At 38.6% G+C, this 14,427-nt stretch overlaps 1 protein-coding gene across 1 annotated transcript in view; it reads right to left on the minus strand.

The window, feature by feature from the left end:
• Positions 1-14,427, minus strand: part of C25H10orf67 (chromosome 25 C10orf67 homolog) — an 87,954-nt gene that overhangs the window by 8,688 nt on the left and 64,839 nt on the right. The gene's annotated exons all lie outside the window — the stretch shown is intronic.

Below are 14,427 nucleotides of genomic sequence, written 5' to 3' on the forward strand. Positions count from 1 at the left end.
AACGTAAAATCCCTTCGAGTCTGCAGGGTTCACCTTAATAGGGATCAAGTGATCGGGCGAGGAGGCAGCAAATCGGTTTGACTTTGTTACAGACAGGCTGGTTGAAGGAGAGAGAAAGTTGAGTGCCTTAAACTTTTTAATTGAAATCTAGCCCTTCCCACCCTAAGGCGCCTGGGCACATCTCTGTGCGCCCCGAGCGCCCCAATGGCCGTGGCTGTCCCCGGGGGTCTGTGCGCCCCGCGCCAGCCAGCGCTTTCCTTAAAGGCTCGGGAAGGTGCGCACAGGAGGCGCACGCGTTAATGTACACAATCCCGAGGGACTGGACAGTGAGTTTAGAAACTCCTTGGAGACGGCATCCCTTGCCAGGGAGGCAGGCCTTGCGCCGGCAGGGTGAGGCCCTCTCTCCGCGCCCCCGCTCCGCGCGGCCCAGCCTCCTGCCGGGCTAGCCGGGAGTGTCCGCGGGGCTGTTCTGGGGCATCGATGGCTTCTCGTAAAGGTCTTCCTCCAGGGTTTCCGAAAACTTCCCTAAACACGAGGAAAGACGAACAGACGTGAACTTTGTTTTACTGACTACGCATAAAACACCACCCGCTCTCCCCTGGTAGCGCTTTGCACCATTTCTTAGTGGGTCCTCCCAGGCCTGGCCCCGGCTGGGGGCCTCTTCGGTGACCTGGAAGAGAGGTGGGGGGGAGGTCGGTCAGGCCGCCAGGTCCTCCTTGGCCTTCAACACAGCGTGTGCCAGCCAAGTTCCCTCTGACACGGTTCTCCAGCAACCCCAGCCTGGAAAGGGTCTCTGGTGCTTGTGACCAAGGCCAGTCAGTGACACTCTGAGAGCCATTGTGAAGAAGATTAAAAAAAAAAGTGGGGAGAGTTGTCTTATGTTTGAGCCCAGGGTTTAACCGAAAATTTCCTAAGATTTAAATTTCCATCTGCATTTTGGTATTCTGTCCCTATGAAATAGAAAATTATGAATGGGAAGGAAAGAAAAATTGGCACTGGGGTCTGATATTGGGGAACTATTGTCCCCCCTCCTCCCACAGGCTGGGCTCTGTGCCCTGGAGGGAGGGACATTTACCTGGTGTGTAAATTGTGAGGCGAGCGTTGGGGGTCTGAGACAGGAAAGCCACAACATGGGACGTGATGTTCCAGCTTTGAAGGCGAACAAAGGCCCTGAGCTAATCCCAGTGAAAGACAGGAGCGTGGAGAAGGCGACAAAGAATTGCAGCCTGCGGTCACCGGTAGGTGTCAATGTGGACACTTACAGCCGGGGCAGTGGGAGAGGGGGACACAGAGCCAGGCTGTCATTCCAAGGCTTAACATGAACAGAGATAAAACGTGACAACCTCGGCTTTCAATGGTTGGGAGGTGCAAAGTGGAGTGCCTGGAGTCTATCTGGCTCAAGTCTTTTCTGCAGAAGGGCCTTTCTCTTTCCAGTCAAGCATCGCCCAGGGACGCCCCGAGGGCCTTTTCCCAAGGTAACTTTTCTCACTCAAGGATTTCTTCAAAGTAATATCCAATCTACCTCCTGCCTAAGGTGAGGAGACAGAGCTTTCCAGGCTCCTGGAAATAGTATAAAGTCTGACGTATAAAGACTCCAGGTGGCTGCGTTCAGCATTGATGAACTTGAACAGTCTACCTAAACTTTTCGGATAAAGTTATGTATTCTTTTGCACATCAATAAAAAGAAATATTTCCTTTTGTGAAACCATGCATATACATAGATGGATCTATGGGTGCCATAGTTTAGAAAGTACCCATCGTACAAAGACATTTCAGGAATAGTAAAAACCCTGGTAGAATTAAGTATGCTTGAGATTTCAGCCTCACTGTTATTAATAGAAATCAGTAGACGGGGCGGACAAATGAATCTCTCCTATAATCTAAGAAAGATAATTGGGAATCTTTTATTATTGCAACTCATTAAAGATTTATCTTAGAAAATTAATAAATGGGCATGATAAATTAATGTTTATTCTAAGAACTCGGAGACATTGTTTTCCTTACATTCTAAAACCAAAATACAAGTTTAAAAAATCATAATGTAATAAAATTCTGATTTTGTTTAGCTGAAATAAGTCTCCTAAATAATAAAAAAAAAGGATGTAAATATCCTTAAAAGACTAATGACATTTCACAGGTAATGCAATTTAGAAAGAAACACTTCCATGTTTTCTTTTCCAACAATGTGCATTTTTGTAAACTGCTATAAATTGCAATTCAAAAGCACTGATCTCGCCATCCCCAATCATTTTTTATACTGATCAAATGAATGCAGATACTCCCATTTGGGAGGGGCGACATGACATTTCACTTGGCAGTTCTAAACAGGTCACAGACCTTTCACAGACCCTAAGGCAGTGGGAGGGAGCTCTTTGCTAAACCGTGTAACCAAATCAAACCAATGGTTACCCCTTTTCAAAACCAATGGAATGGTCTGCACAATGCCATTCACATAGCGGCACAGAATCTGAAAGGATGGTCATCCCAATGGAAATTTCTTTCCTTTTGTTTAAACTTGCAGAGCTCAAAAAGTAATACTCGAAGGAAAACAATTACATCTGCTCTGATAAAAATCATAAACAAGAAACATGCATTTTTTTTGGCACCACCTGACCGAGCTGTAGCTGTCCATTTGTATGTATATATATGCACATGTACGTATGTATATGTATGTGTATTTATTGGAGAGGTGGCTTTGTTTAAAACCTTAGGCACAAAGACACAACATGGCTGCCCTGGAGATGACCTATTGCTTTCAAGTTGCTTGAACACATCAGAATTTCCATTGTTAAGGTTGATTAATTGAAACTGATAAGTTACCATGAATAAAGATTGTTTTTCTGTTTAATGTGGTGGGCCTGATTTGGTAAATGCCTCATTCATGTAGCTTTGCCGTGCAGCATATGGGTAAGAGTCATTCAGTATCACAAACATACACAATTTATTATGCTTGTATGGGCACAACGAAAAGGCCTTTCTAGTTTAATGGCAAAGTTGCAATGAAAAATTCCATTTAAAGAATCGCCAGGAACATGAAGTGTGATTTTATAATTTATGCTTAAGAGTTTCTGCCTCTAGAAATTCAGAGTTTCTATGAGTACTTTAAAAGATATAAACGTCTTTTTTTTTACTGTATTTAAATATTATATCTAAATTATGCCTTAACATTAGTCGTTTGGAATAAAGCAGAATTTATCTTAAATGTTAGCAGACACATATGAAGAGACAGCACTGTCATCTGATGCCATCTTGTGTGCCTTACAATTGATAAAGTTACTGTAAATGTTTCATAGAGATGCCACTAGTGGTAGCTCACGCAGCTCAGTTTATAAGGATATGCAAAGGAGATTGGTAAATAACATGTCAACTTCCTGAGGCCTTTTTTTTTCTTCTTTAATGAAATCAGAAAACAACATTTTAAAGATAATTTGGGGACTATCATATGAAAACACAGTTGCTCTATTAATTTCTTTTCACAATTTAATTACTGTTAACTTCCTTTACATGAAAGCTGATGTCACTTTTTAAAGAGTTAACTGCATGAAAACTCTCACAAATGTTTACCCATAAAGGTAAGGTTGCTAACTTTTGTAATGATGCTGCACAAACTCTTTATTTGCCTTTTTCGTTTAGGTGGCTTGTATAATCACCAGAAAAAAAGAGTAATAACAAAAAAACACGAAAAGACATGCTAATGAACTAAAGAATTGACTGTACCAAACCATCAAAGAGATAGTTACCATATTCAGCCTTTAATGTCTCATCAAATAAATTCTCTGGTCATTCATGTCCATGAAACAGTTCAAGTTCACCCAACATTTCTCAGTTAAATTAGATGGGTAATCTCAGTTCAACGGTTCTGGAGAGTAATAAACCACATTGGTCACAGTTGACCACAGCTAGCATGTGTATTATAAAGGACTGGATGTCCATTGGAAAGCTAATCAGTACACCGTCACTTGTAAAATTCCCTCCTGCATTTTGAAGCGATAATCTGTATCTAATTTTTAAAGAAAAATTTACTCTCTTTTCACTCCTCTGAGGCCAATTTCTTTTCTGGACCTGAATAGAGATCATTGGTGAAACAGTACCAAACAGCTTTGGTATGTGTACAACAAAAACCCACCTCTTTGTAGAACATAACAAATTATGCAATGTTCACAGATGCGCTTTACATTGTGCCTTTTGTGAGAAAATGAAGGCCCAACTCAATTCCCCACCCCCTCTCTTTATGAAAGACTGGACTCCCAATGCAATCTGTTCTGATCCTAGAGAAAAATAAATACTCTTAATATGGAAGCTTTAGATAGTTATTTCTAAAGGGATTTTCACTTGATCTTTTGGTCTGTGCAATTTTTGCAGGAATGAATTTGAAGGTACAAGCAGTTATGTACTCCTGTGAACAAGTGAACAGTTTGGGGCCTGAGGATTAGAATGTTAACTGCTCCTGTAACTCACCTTCGACATTTAGATATTTAGTGCAAATACAGTTATGCAATTTCATGCTTGCATTTATAGGATACCAAGGAAATACAGTGATATTTCAGTTATTTTTAAAATATACGCACTGAAAATATTTAAAATTTTGTTTCTATATCTTGGTTTTTGATCATTCTTATGGGGGAAGAGGCTATCAATAGATAATCCTGACTAACTAGGTAGCAATTTCTGCAGAAACAGTGAAGATTGCAGAGAATCCTTCTGAGGCTCACTGTACCCCATGGGACCTCTGCAATCCTGGTCTGACTTTTATTGCATGTGCTAGTCTTTGAGTGACTGTCTTAGAAGACAAATTCCAAACACCGAGAAAAATCTCTGTGCCCTTAATGCCTACCCTTCGGCTTTGCTTAGAGTAGTTATTCACAAACTCCGTGGAAGGAATGAATGAATGAAGGAACAAGGAGACGGTGAAATCTAGAAGGTTAAGTAGTGTGGCCCCCTTGGTATCCACAGCCTTTGCAGTACCCTCCCGCATTGACGCTGGTCTTGGACACGTGACTTGCTTGGCTGATGGCACAAGAACAAACGTGACACCAGAAGTGACTTGAACCTTGTGCATTGGAGCTCGCTCTCTCTTGCTGCTCTTGAGAACCCTGAGACCACCATGAAAGCAAGCCTGGGTTGGCCTACTTGACTATGAGGGACATGACATCTGGTTACTCCTGTCACCCCAGCAGGCATCCAGCATAAGGCCATCAATGGTCAGCTGACCACAAAATATGAGTAAGCCCAGCAAGACCAGGCAGAAGACCCACCCCCAGGGGAAGGCGTGCATAAAGGCACAGGAGCATGGAACAGCAGGGAACAGCAGGCAACCGCCAGCCATGTGATGTGATTGGGTTAGAGAGCTCTTGGAGGGGAGAGGCGGGGCTTCTATGCTGCACTGAAGAACCTGATTTTATCCTGAAAGCCTTAGAGATCTACTGAAGGATTTAACCAAGGAAAACAGTAAAAGTATGAAAAAGGGAACCAAAGAATGAAATCCTTAGTGACCCCACCATTTAAGGCTCAGAGCAGGGGCAGAACTGAGCAGCCAGGAGAGACTGACAAGGATGCTCTGAGACGCGGGAGGAGAAGCAGGACAGGTGGGTGTCTTGGGAGGCAAGAGGAGAGGATTTCGAGAATTGAGGCAAAGCAGACAAAGTTTCAGGGCACTAAAGGTTGGCATCAGCAGTTACTCGAGATGAGTAAATTCTGGAGATCTAGGGCACAGCAGAGTAACTATAGTCAACAACACCGTATCGTATCGTATACCTGAAATTTGCCAAGAGGGTAGGTAGCTCTTCAGTGTTCTCACCATAAAAGGAGGAGGAGGAGGGGGAGGGGGAGAAGGAAACGGTGAGGTGATTGATATATCAATTAGCTTCATTGTAGTGATCATTTCACTTAAATATATACAATTTTTATTTGCCAATTATATCTCAATAAAGCTGTCTTAAAAAAAGAATTAAGGGGTGCTCAATAGTAACAGAATCCTGGGGTGTGAGGTCAAGTGAGATGAGGACTAGAAATTGGTGGATTGTGGTGGCCCCTCGGGAAGCAAAGGAAACGGGAGGTGGAGAAGAGGACAAAGCAGGGTCAGATTTCTCGAAGGGGAAGGGAAAGAGAGAGACAAGGACATGTTATAAGCATGAGCATGCTTACAGGGAGCGGGCACGGGGACACGGGGACAGGCAGGGGTATTGTGAGATAGTAACTCGAGTGCACAAAGTCATGCATCCGAATGGAGTGAACTTCAGGTTCAGGTTTAGCAAGCATTTATCGATCACTTACTAACTGCCAGGAGAGTGGCAGGCACAGGTACACACAAGCCCTATCACATTTGATTCTTAATGCTAGAACGTGATGCTTTTTAACATACATGTATACTAAAACATACACATGTATAAACATATACACTTAAAGGAAAAGAAACGCAGCTTGTAGCTTTCAAACCAGCAGAGGGGGAAACAAAGGAATACAGGAAATATTATCAGTCCAAAGAATAGGCAGTGAAGCAAAATCTCAAAAAATACAAAGGAAAGATAATAGAAATAAGTCCCCAATGTATTATTAATCACCATTGTTAGAAGCAGAATAAATTCATCTGTTTAAAAGCAGATTATCAAGGAGAGTGAAAAAGAAAAAGACCCAATTTTAAGTTGCTTAAAAGAGGAAAATCTAATGTAAAGAATCATAAAAATATTGAAAAAAAAAGGATGGAAAAAGAGATACAATGCAAACACTAATAGTTGAAAGCTACATGCTATTTACACGAGACAAAAAAATTTAAGACACCAAAGAATTACTAGGGTTAATTACTGCATGCAACAATCCAAGAAAAATGTAATAAATTAGGATGCATTTGATGTAAACTTAAAATATATAATATAAAAACTGACAGAATTACTAATAAAGTTTCAGTCATGGTGAGATATTTGTATTTCTCTTTCAGAAAAATAAGGGCTTTGGCATAAAATAAATTAGAAGAATAGAGAATGTTTGAACTACCAAATTAACAAGATGACCCGATAGAAAGGTGTGGAATTCTGCACTTGAAAACTAGAAAATGTAAATTATTTTCAAGTTCATGTAGATACTTAAAAAACACTTCACACATGAAGTCTGTACAAATTTCCAAGGATCAGTGCCTTATAGACCACATTTCTGACTTAAATGTAATGAAATTCAAAGTCATTAATTAAAGGTAAAGCAATCTCAAGAAAGCATGCCTAAAAATGTTATGATACAACTAAAACATTCTTCAGAGTCATAAATGTAGTTATTAAAATGCAGTAAAAATGAAAAGAAATGAGTAAGCTAGAGAAAAAATATAGAAAAATAAAAGAGAAAACACATAAATAAGATAACCAAATATTAGAGTGAATAAATTAAAAATGAATCAGAATAAATAAACCAGAAAAGGCTAAAATTTATACAACACTTTAGCGGATTAAGAACAAAGTAACACATGGTCAATATATAAAACAAGTTGGCCAGGTGCATTGGCCCATGCCTGTAATCCCAGCACTTTGGGAAGCCATGGCCGAAGGATCGCTTGAGGCCAAGAGTTCAACACCAGCCTGAGCAAGAGTGAGACGCCCCCACCAACCCCGTCTCTACAAAAAATAGAAAAAATTAGCCTGGTGTGGTGGTGCACACCTGTAGTCCCAGCTAATTGGGAGGCTGAGGTGTGAGGATCGCTTGAGCTCAGGAGTTTGAGGCTACAGTAAACTATGATGACAGCCACTGCTCTCTAGCTCAGGTGACAGAAGGAGAGACACTGTCTCAAACAAAACAAAACAAAACATCAGAAAAGCAAAACAAAACAAAAAAAATTAGGGACAGAAAAAAGGAACATAATTACAGAGATGGTAAGATTCATAGGAAAAAAACAATGAACAAGTCTATTTCAATGTATTTGAAAACCTAGATAAAATGGATTAATTATGTGGAAAAAAATATTGCAATTGACTCAATAAAAAATAGAAAACTAACAGCTATTAAGGAAATTAAATTGGTATTCAAAAATCTCCCCCAACTTCACAAAGGACACTAGGCCCAGTTTGACAGACAAATTTTTCACACCATCGGAGAACAGATAATACCTATTTTAGGCCGGGCGCGGTGGCTCACGCCTGTAATCCTAGCACTCTGGGAGGCCGAGGCGGGTGGATCGCTCGAGATCAGGAGTTCGAGACCAGCCTGAGCAAGAGCGAGACCCCGTCTCTACTAAAAATAGAAAGAAATTATATGGACAACTAAAATATATATATACAAAAAAAATTAGCCGGGCATGGTGGCGCATGCCTGTAGTCCCAGCTACTCGGGAGGCTGAGGCAGTAGGATCGCTTAAGCCCAGGAGTTTGAGGTTGCTGTGAGCTAGACTGACGCCACGGCACTCACTCTAGCCCGGGCAACAGAGCGAGGCTCTGTCTCAAAAAAAAAAAAAAAAAAAAAACCTATTTTATACCAACTTTAACAGTCTAAAAGAAGAGGTAGAAGAATCGAATTCTTTCTAAGCTAATCTAGTTTAGGGTTAAAGGTTATACCTTTAGGGTATAGTTAGGGTAGTTTAGGGGAAAAAATTAGAGACCAAACTCAGAAGAAAAATCCTAAATTGACTGGAAAATTAAAATTATCCATGTACACAAAAAATTAGGAAATATAAGTATAATTCAACATGAGAAAATGTACTAATATGTTTCAAAATTAATGAATTAAAGGAGAAAAATGACAATTTACAGCTTAGTAGGTAAAGGGGGAAAAAACAGATAAAAATTAGCCCTCAATTTGTTATAAGAACACTTAGCACTGCATACAGAAGATAACTTTATTGACCTGAGAAAAGAGTAGCTATGACAAACCTTCAATAGCCATCATACACGTTAGAACCTATCCTGTTAGAGAAACAAGACAAGGGTGCCACTGACTGCTCTATTACAATGCTGGAAATCCTAGCCAATGCAATAAAGAAGGAAAAAACAAGTATATAGAAGAGACAAGTCTTTTTATAGATAATGTGATTGTCTAAATAAAATTATGAGACTTTTCAGACAAAGCTATTGAACGAATAGAGTTCAGCAAGTTTGTTGGACACAAGATCAAAGCACAAACATAGTCAACAGTAATAGACATGTAGAATGTCACAGAAAAAAAGATTCCTTTCCCAATAGCAACCAAAAATATGTTACTTATATCTACAAGTTATTTAGAAATAAATCTAAAAGATGTGCAAAACCTTTATGAAGATATTATAAAACATTATTTAAAAATATACAAGAAGTTCTAAATCAATGTATAATCCAGTTAAGGGTATCCTTGATAAGTCCACAGATGTGCATGAATCCATATACAATACCCTGTAACGTTTTGCCGTCTCTATAACAGAACCATTCTTAAGTTAAAAAATTAATACCCACTTGTCTCTGCACTAATGAAACCCTTTCTCAATATTTGGTTACTACCATAAAGACTTATTATTATATAACACCTCTTAAGTAACCATGGTAGCAGTCTGCAACCAGGCAGCTGAGGTTTGGGATCAAATCATCGGTCACAGGACTCAGAGAAGCTTCTGGAATTCAACTGATGGCCCAAGAACTGAACTAACAGCGCACGCCAGAAAGCATTCTTGTCCTGTACCTCGTGATTTGGAGGGCTCTAAGCACCAGGTGTGGACGTGACGAGGAATGTGCTTATTTATTAAATAAAACTTTGTGTATATTTAAAACATCACTAGATTGAATTAATAATACAAGATAGTCCATCAAATTAATAAAGCACATTTTAAAGATGTATTAGTCTTGACCTTTTTCTAGTAAATTTTTATGAGCTTGCAAATTCAAAGTAATTACCTGCCTGTCTGTTTCAAAGATTAACACTGTATTTTCAAACCATGAATTGAATTACCGTTCCTTTTCATTTTTCACGTTTCAATCCCCTATCTGACCTGTGGACATCACTTCAGTTGGACAGAGAACCTCTTATTTTTGTCATTACTTCACTGATACAGTTGGTCATCCTGACCCTTTTCTATGCAGTTGAGAATTCACTGTATTTGGAAGGATAAATTAAGAGACAGGCTGCTGATCTTTCAGGCTTTAATTCATCATCTACTATCCTAAATTCTATGCTTCAAATAGAAAGTATCTCTAGGATAAATGCATAAAAAGCAAAGAAAATTCCTAAGGAAAGGTAGTTGAGAATCAGCTCAAGTCTCAAGGACAAGGATGACCTTGAAATGTAACATTTGAATAATAGGTAATTTGTGACAATAAGGGAAGTAGTAGAAAACATTAAAAAGGCAGCGACATCATTAAGATTTACAGACCCCTTAATACATTATATTTAGTAAATCAGATTAGTCCTGGTACTTATAATTCATCGATAATTCCTTTTAACATTTTATGGATATCGATTACATGCTCAATGATGTTACATACTGTTTTTATATGTAGTAATATTATAAAATATGCATCTGAATATGAATTTGAAAGCTTTATCAAATTATATTAATTACAGTTGATAGTCTAGAAATAATATATAAAACAATGCTAACACTGATGCCTAAAATTTCTTTTTATTTCTTATCCAAGTTCCAATTCCTTGTGTGATTTTAAAAATTATTTTTGTATTTAAAACAGCAGAGGTAACTGAACTCCACTTTCAATTAATATTTATTTTTACAAATTGGGGGAAAATATTCTTCTTAAAAAAATACTTTTCAGGTCCAAAGTTTCAAAGGGTGAAAAGCAAGGTTCTTAAATCATATCAAATATATTGGGATTGTTCTACTATTTTTTGAAAGCCTTTCAAATCACCTCTTGGAGGTTTCTTCCCTAGAAGTCTCAGTGAATTAACAACACAATGTAATCTAGGTTTAAATTTGGGTTTCTCTTGTGTTTCAGATACTGATGTTTGAGCTTTCTCTTCCTGACAAGCTACTTAAAGAGTCACTGTTACTTTGAGGTTTTATCTATGAGATTCGTGTCTTTTGGGCTCATTAAGAACATTTCCAAAGATTACAATGTCAATAGCGCCTAATTACTGGACTGTGAGAAAGGTCCTCTTGAGTACATAAAATCTGTGGCCGTGCACAGCACACAATGGGCGGCTCAGATCCTCAATTTTATCAGAGGTAAATAGCAAACAAATTAATAATGTTACCTGTGCTCTCTTGGGATAATTACTACTGCATAAAAAACTACTTTGAAATTTTGTAGATAGTATTGTACCTCATTTTTTATTCCCTTAAATTAACAAGGATTTATTCATCTCTTAAACTTCCTCTATTGCACGAATGACTCTCTGTTGTTCTGTTTAGAATTTTTAGAACTTGCAACACTGAAAAAAAAAAATCATTTCTGACCTGCTTAGGGAAGGACATATCACCTGATATAACATTCTTTGATAAATTATATTTTATATTTTATTTCACTCTTTTCAAAATAGGTACTATATGTTTTGATACTAATGCTGGATTTTATTTTTATTTATGGCTGGTAGAAAATTAGTTATTCGAGAAGCAAAGGAGAGGCTAGCTGTTTTAATTCCCTAGCCTACTCCTTAGGGCATCATTGCCTTTTTGTGGTGGCTTAAAATGTAGTTTTGCTAGACTTTAGTTTGGGATTTTATTATGAACAGCTCAGGAGGACAAGCAGAGAGAGGGATTAGCTAAGGCACGTCAACATAGATTATCTCATTTAATCTCCATAACAAACCTACCAGGTGAGGTTTCCATCTCCACTTCACACAGCAGGTGGAGCTGGGATGAAATCACCCAGTGAGTGAGTAGTGAACTGAGACCAGAACAGTCCACCAGCTTCCAAAGTCCTTGCTCTCTCTGTTACACCACGGATTTTCCCATTGCGTGTGGTTGAAAACGGGACATTTCCCATGCTGCCATGCATGAGTCTTGGGGCCAGTTGATACAAGCGAATGGGGACCAGCACTGGTCCTCAGGCCACACCGTCTGGGTTTCAATCCAGCTCTTCCGCTTATCTGCAGTGCAAACCTGGCAGTTTCCTAAAACTCTCTCTCAATTGTCCCAGCTATAACACGGGGCTGGGGGGAAAGCAAAAGTGCCCACCTCCTAGGATTGTAGTGAGGATTCAAGTCAAAACTAGAAAGGCATTTAGAATATTTCCTATATCCACTAAATGTTAGGTATACATAATTTTATAAAGTATTTTGTGGTGTGAAAGTACAACCTAAGAACTTTGATCTTTATGCAACACTGAAGGATGCTGTAACAAGGATAATATTAATATTCAATAGGATATTAAAATATTAATATTCTATTTACATATTTTAAATGGAATTCATACAACAGTGACTTTAAAAGAGTTCAGCTTGGGGTCTGTCACCAGATAGGTTACAGTTAACCCTCCCCATTTTATATGTAGCTAACACCTCTGTAATAGGTATTTGTGACTTAGTGCTTGAAAACACTAATACTGTACTAAACTATTGTCTAGGGTCCCGAAGCAGGTACTCAACCTTCCAAAGTACCTTGGGAGCTTGGGTGACTTGTTTGGTGAAGACAGTTGGACGCTTTGAACATCTCGTGTGAATACCATTCATGAGGTATTTCCACTAAAGACTGTGCTTTCTAACGAGAAGATTCATTGACTTCCCAAATTAGTAAATAATTCCGCTTTCCTCCTGACATTCATTTTTATTCAATAAAAACTTATTTCTAGTAAATTTTGGATTCACTGGAACCATTTAACCAGAACATTTTGTTAACTGGGTTATTTTCCAACACTCAGAAGGAAGAACGTGACATGTCAAAGTTGTATCAGAGATTTAATAGGAAGAAACTCCAGGGTTATGCCCAGAGGCATTTGGTGTGAACATTTTCACCTAGACGACCTCTCCAGGGCAGATTAATATTCAGAATGATGAGCTTTAGGGCACAATGCAAAATTATGGAGCATAAAAAAGCATTTATATTCAATTGTATTAGTAAAACCAAAAAGTGAGCTAATGAATTCTAGGAGGATTTTCGGTAGAAAGGGTGGAAATAACTCTACATTTTGCATTTCCAGGGCTGAGGAAAGGGAGTGACAGTGTTTGTTTCAGCAGGGGCTGCCTTATATGCCAAATGGCCATCAAAGTTAACTTGTGTTCCTTCAAATGATCCTTTGAAAAGTGGTTTGCTTGGCCAGGGAAAGTCAATTTTCAATGCAAAATCCTCAACTGAAATTTCTGGGGAATGGAATTCTATGGTTAATTCAACTTCCTAACTAAAATTTCAGGCCAACCACAGATTCCAAACACATCAATCTACATATTTACTATAAATCATGAGTACATTAAGACATTTTAGAAATAACTTACTGTATGAGTTTGAACTTCCAACGACTCAACAGATCTAATTAATTATATAAAATACCTTTAAAGGTTGCTGCTTCCTAAGCTAACAGATGCTGCCTACAGAGTCCAGCCTGGGGAGGCAGCCAGCACTGTGATTGCTGAAAGAATCCTTTGTACCCAGGGCAGGCACCTGTCAAACAGATATTCCCCATACATAGAAGCACCATGGAAAAAGCTTTTCCATTGCATAGAGGCCCAGGAGAAGAAGAGAGGTTCCTCCTTGTTGAAGTTTTTAGAAAGTAGAGGATTTTGCAATCAGGAGCCCAGGATTTAAACTCATATCACACTCTTTTCCCTTGCATAACGATTCATTATAAAAGTCTTCTTTTCAACATTCCCAGACATGAAAAAAAAAAAACCAAAAAACCCAGAAATTACTGACACCTTTGGTTATCATCAACAATTATAATTCAAACTAATAATGTCAAATTTTGTTACTCTAACTTATTACTGCCGACTAATAAGCTTTAGATGATGAATTTCTTTAATTTCACCTAATCCCCCTGCCCTTGAAGACCTTCGGCCGGACTGCTGGCAATAGAGACAAATAAGGAAAGAAGCAATAAGTAGGTTTCCTATTTTGGCCTCCAAATTTAGAGAAAAGGAAAAATGGTTGTTCTCTAAAGACTTAAGAAAACTTATGAACAAAGGGCACTTCCAGTTTCAAAAGAGACAAATTTGAAGCCCTTTAAGGACTGTGGGAGATAAAGTTTGTTAGAAATAGTTGTATTTTAATTATTAAATTGGGGGGGGGAAAGAAATTTAACAGGAGCTTCGGGTTTGTTGCTAGTTTAATAAAAAACAAATGGGATTCCAACTGAGATAGTTCCTGGTTTTGAAGTATTAATATGACTAAATTGATTTTTAATTAGTAGCATAGGTATTCAGAAATACACCTTAGTATACTTTTATTCAGCTTATCTGTGCATTAGTTTTATAAATTGGCTGAAAAAAAGTCAAACATTCACCCAGAATACCAAATCACCTCAGGGTAAAAGAGAAAAGCAGAGTTAATCTAGACTTCAGTACCCAGTCTGCGTGTGAACCTTTTCCAACAATGAAGACTCT

Source organism: Eulemur rufifrons, chromosome 25, assembly GCF_041146395.1.
Source record: "Eulemur rufifrons isolate Redbay chromosome 25, OSU_ERuf_1, whole genome shotgun sequence".
Lineage (NCBI taxonomy): Eukaryota > Metazoa > Chordata > Mammalia > Primates > Lemuridae > Eulemur > Eulemur rufifrons.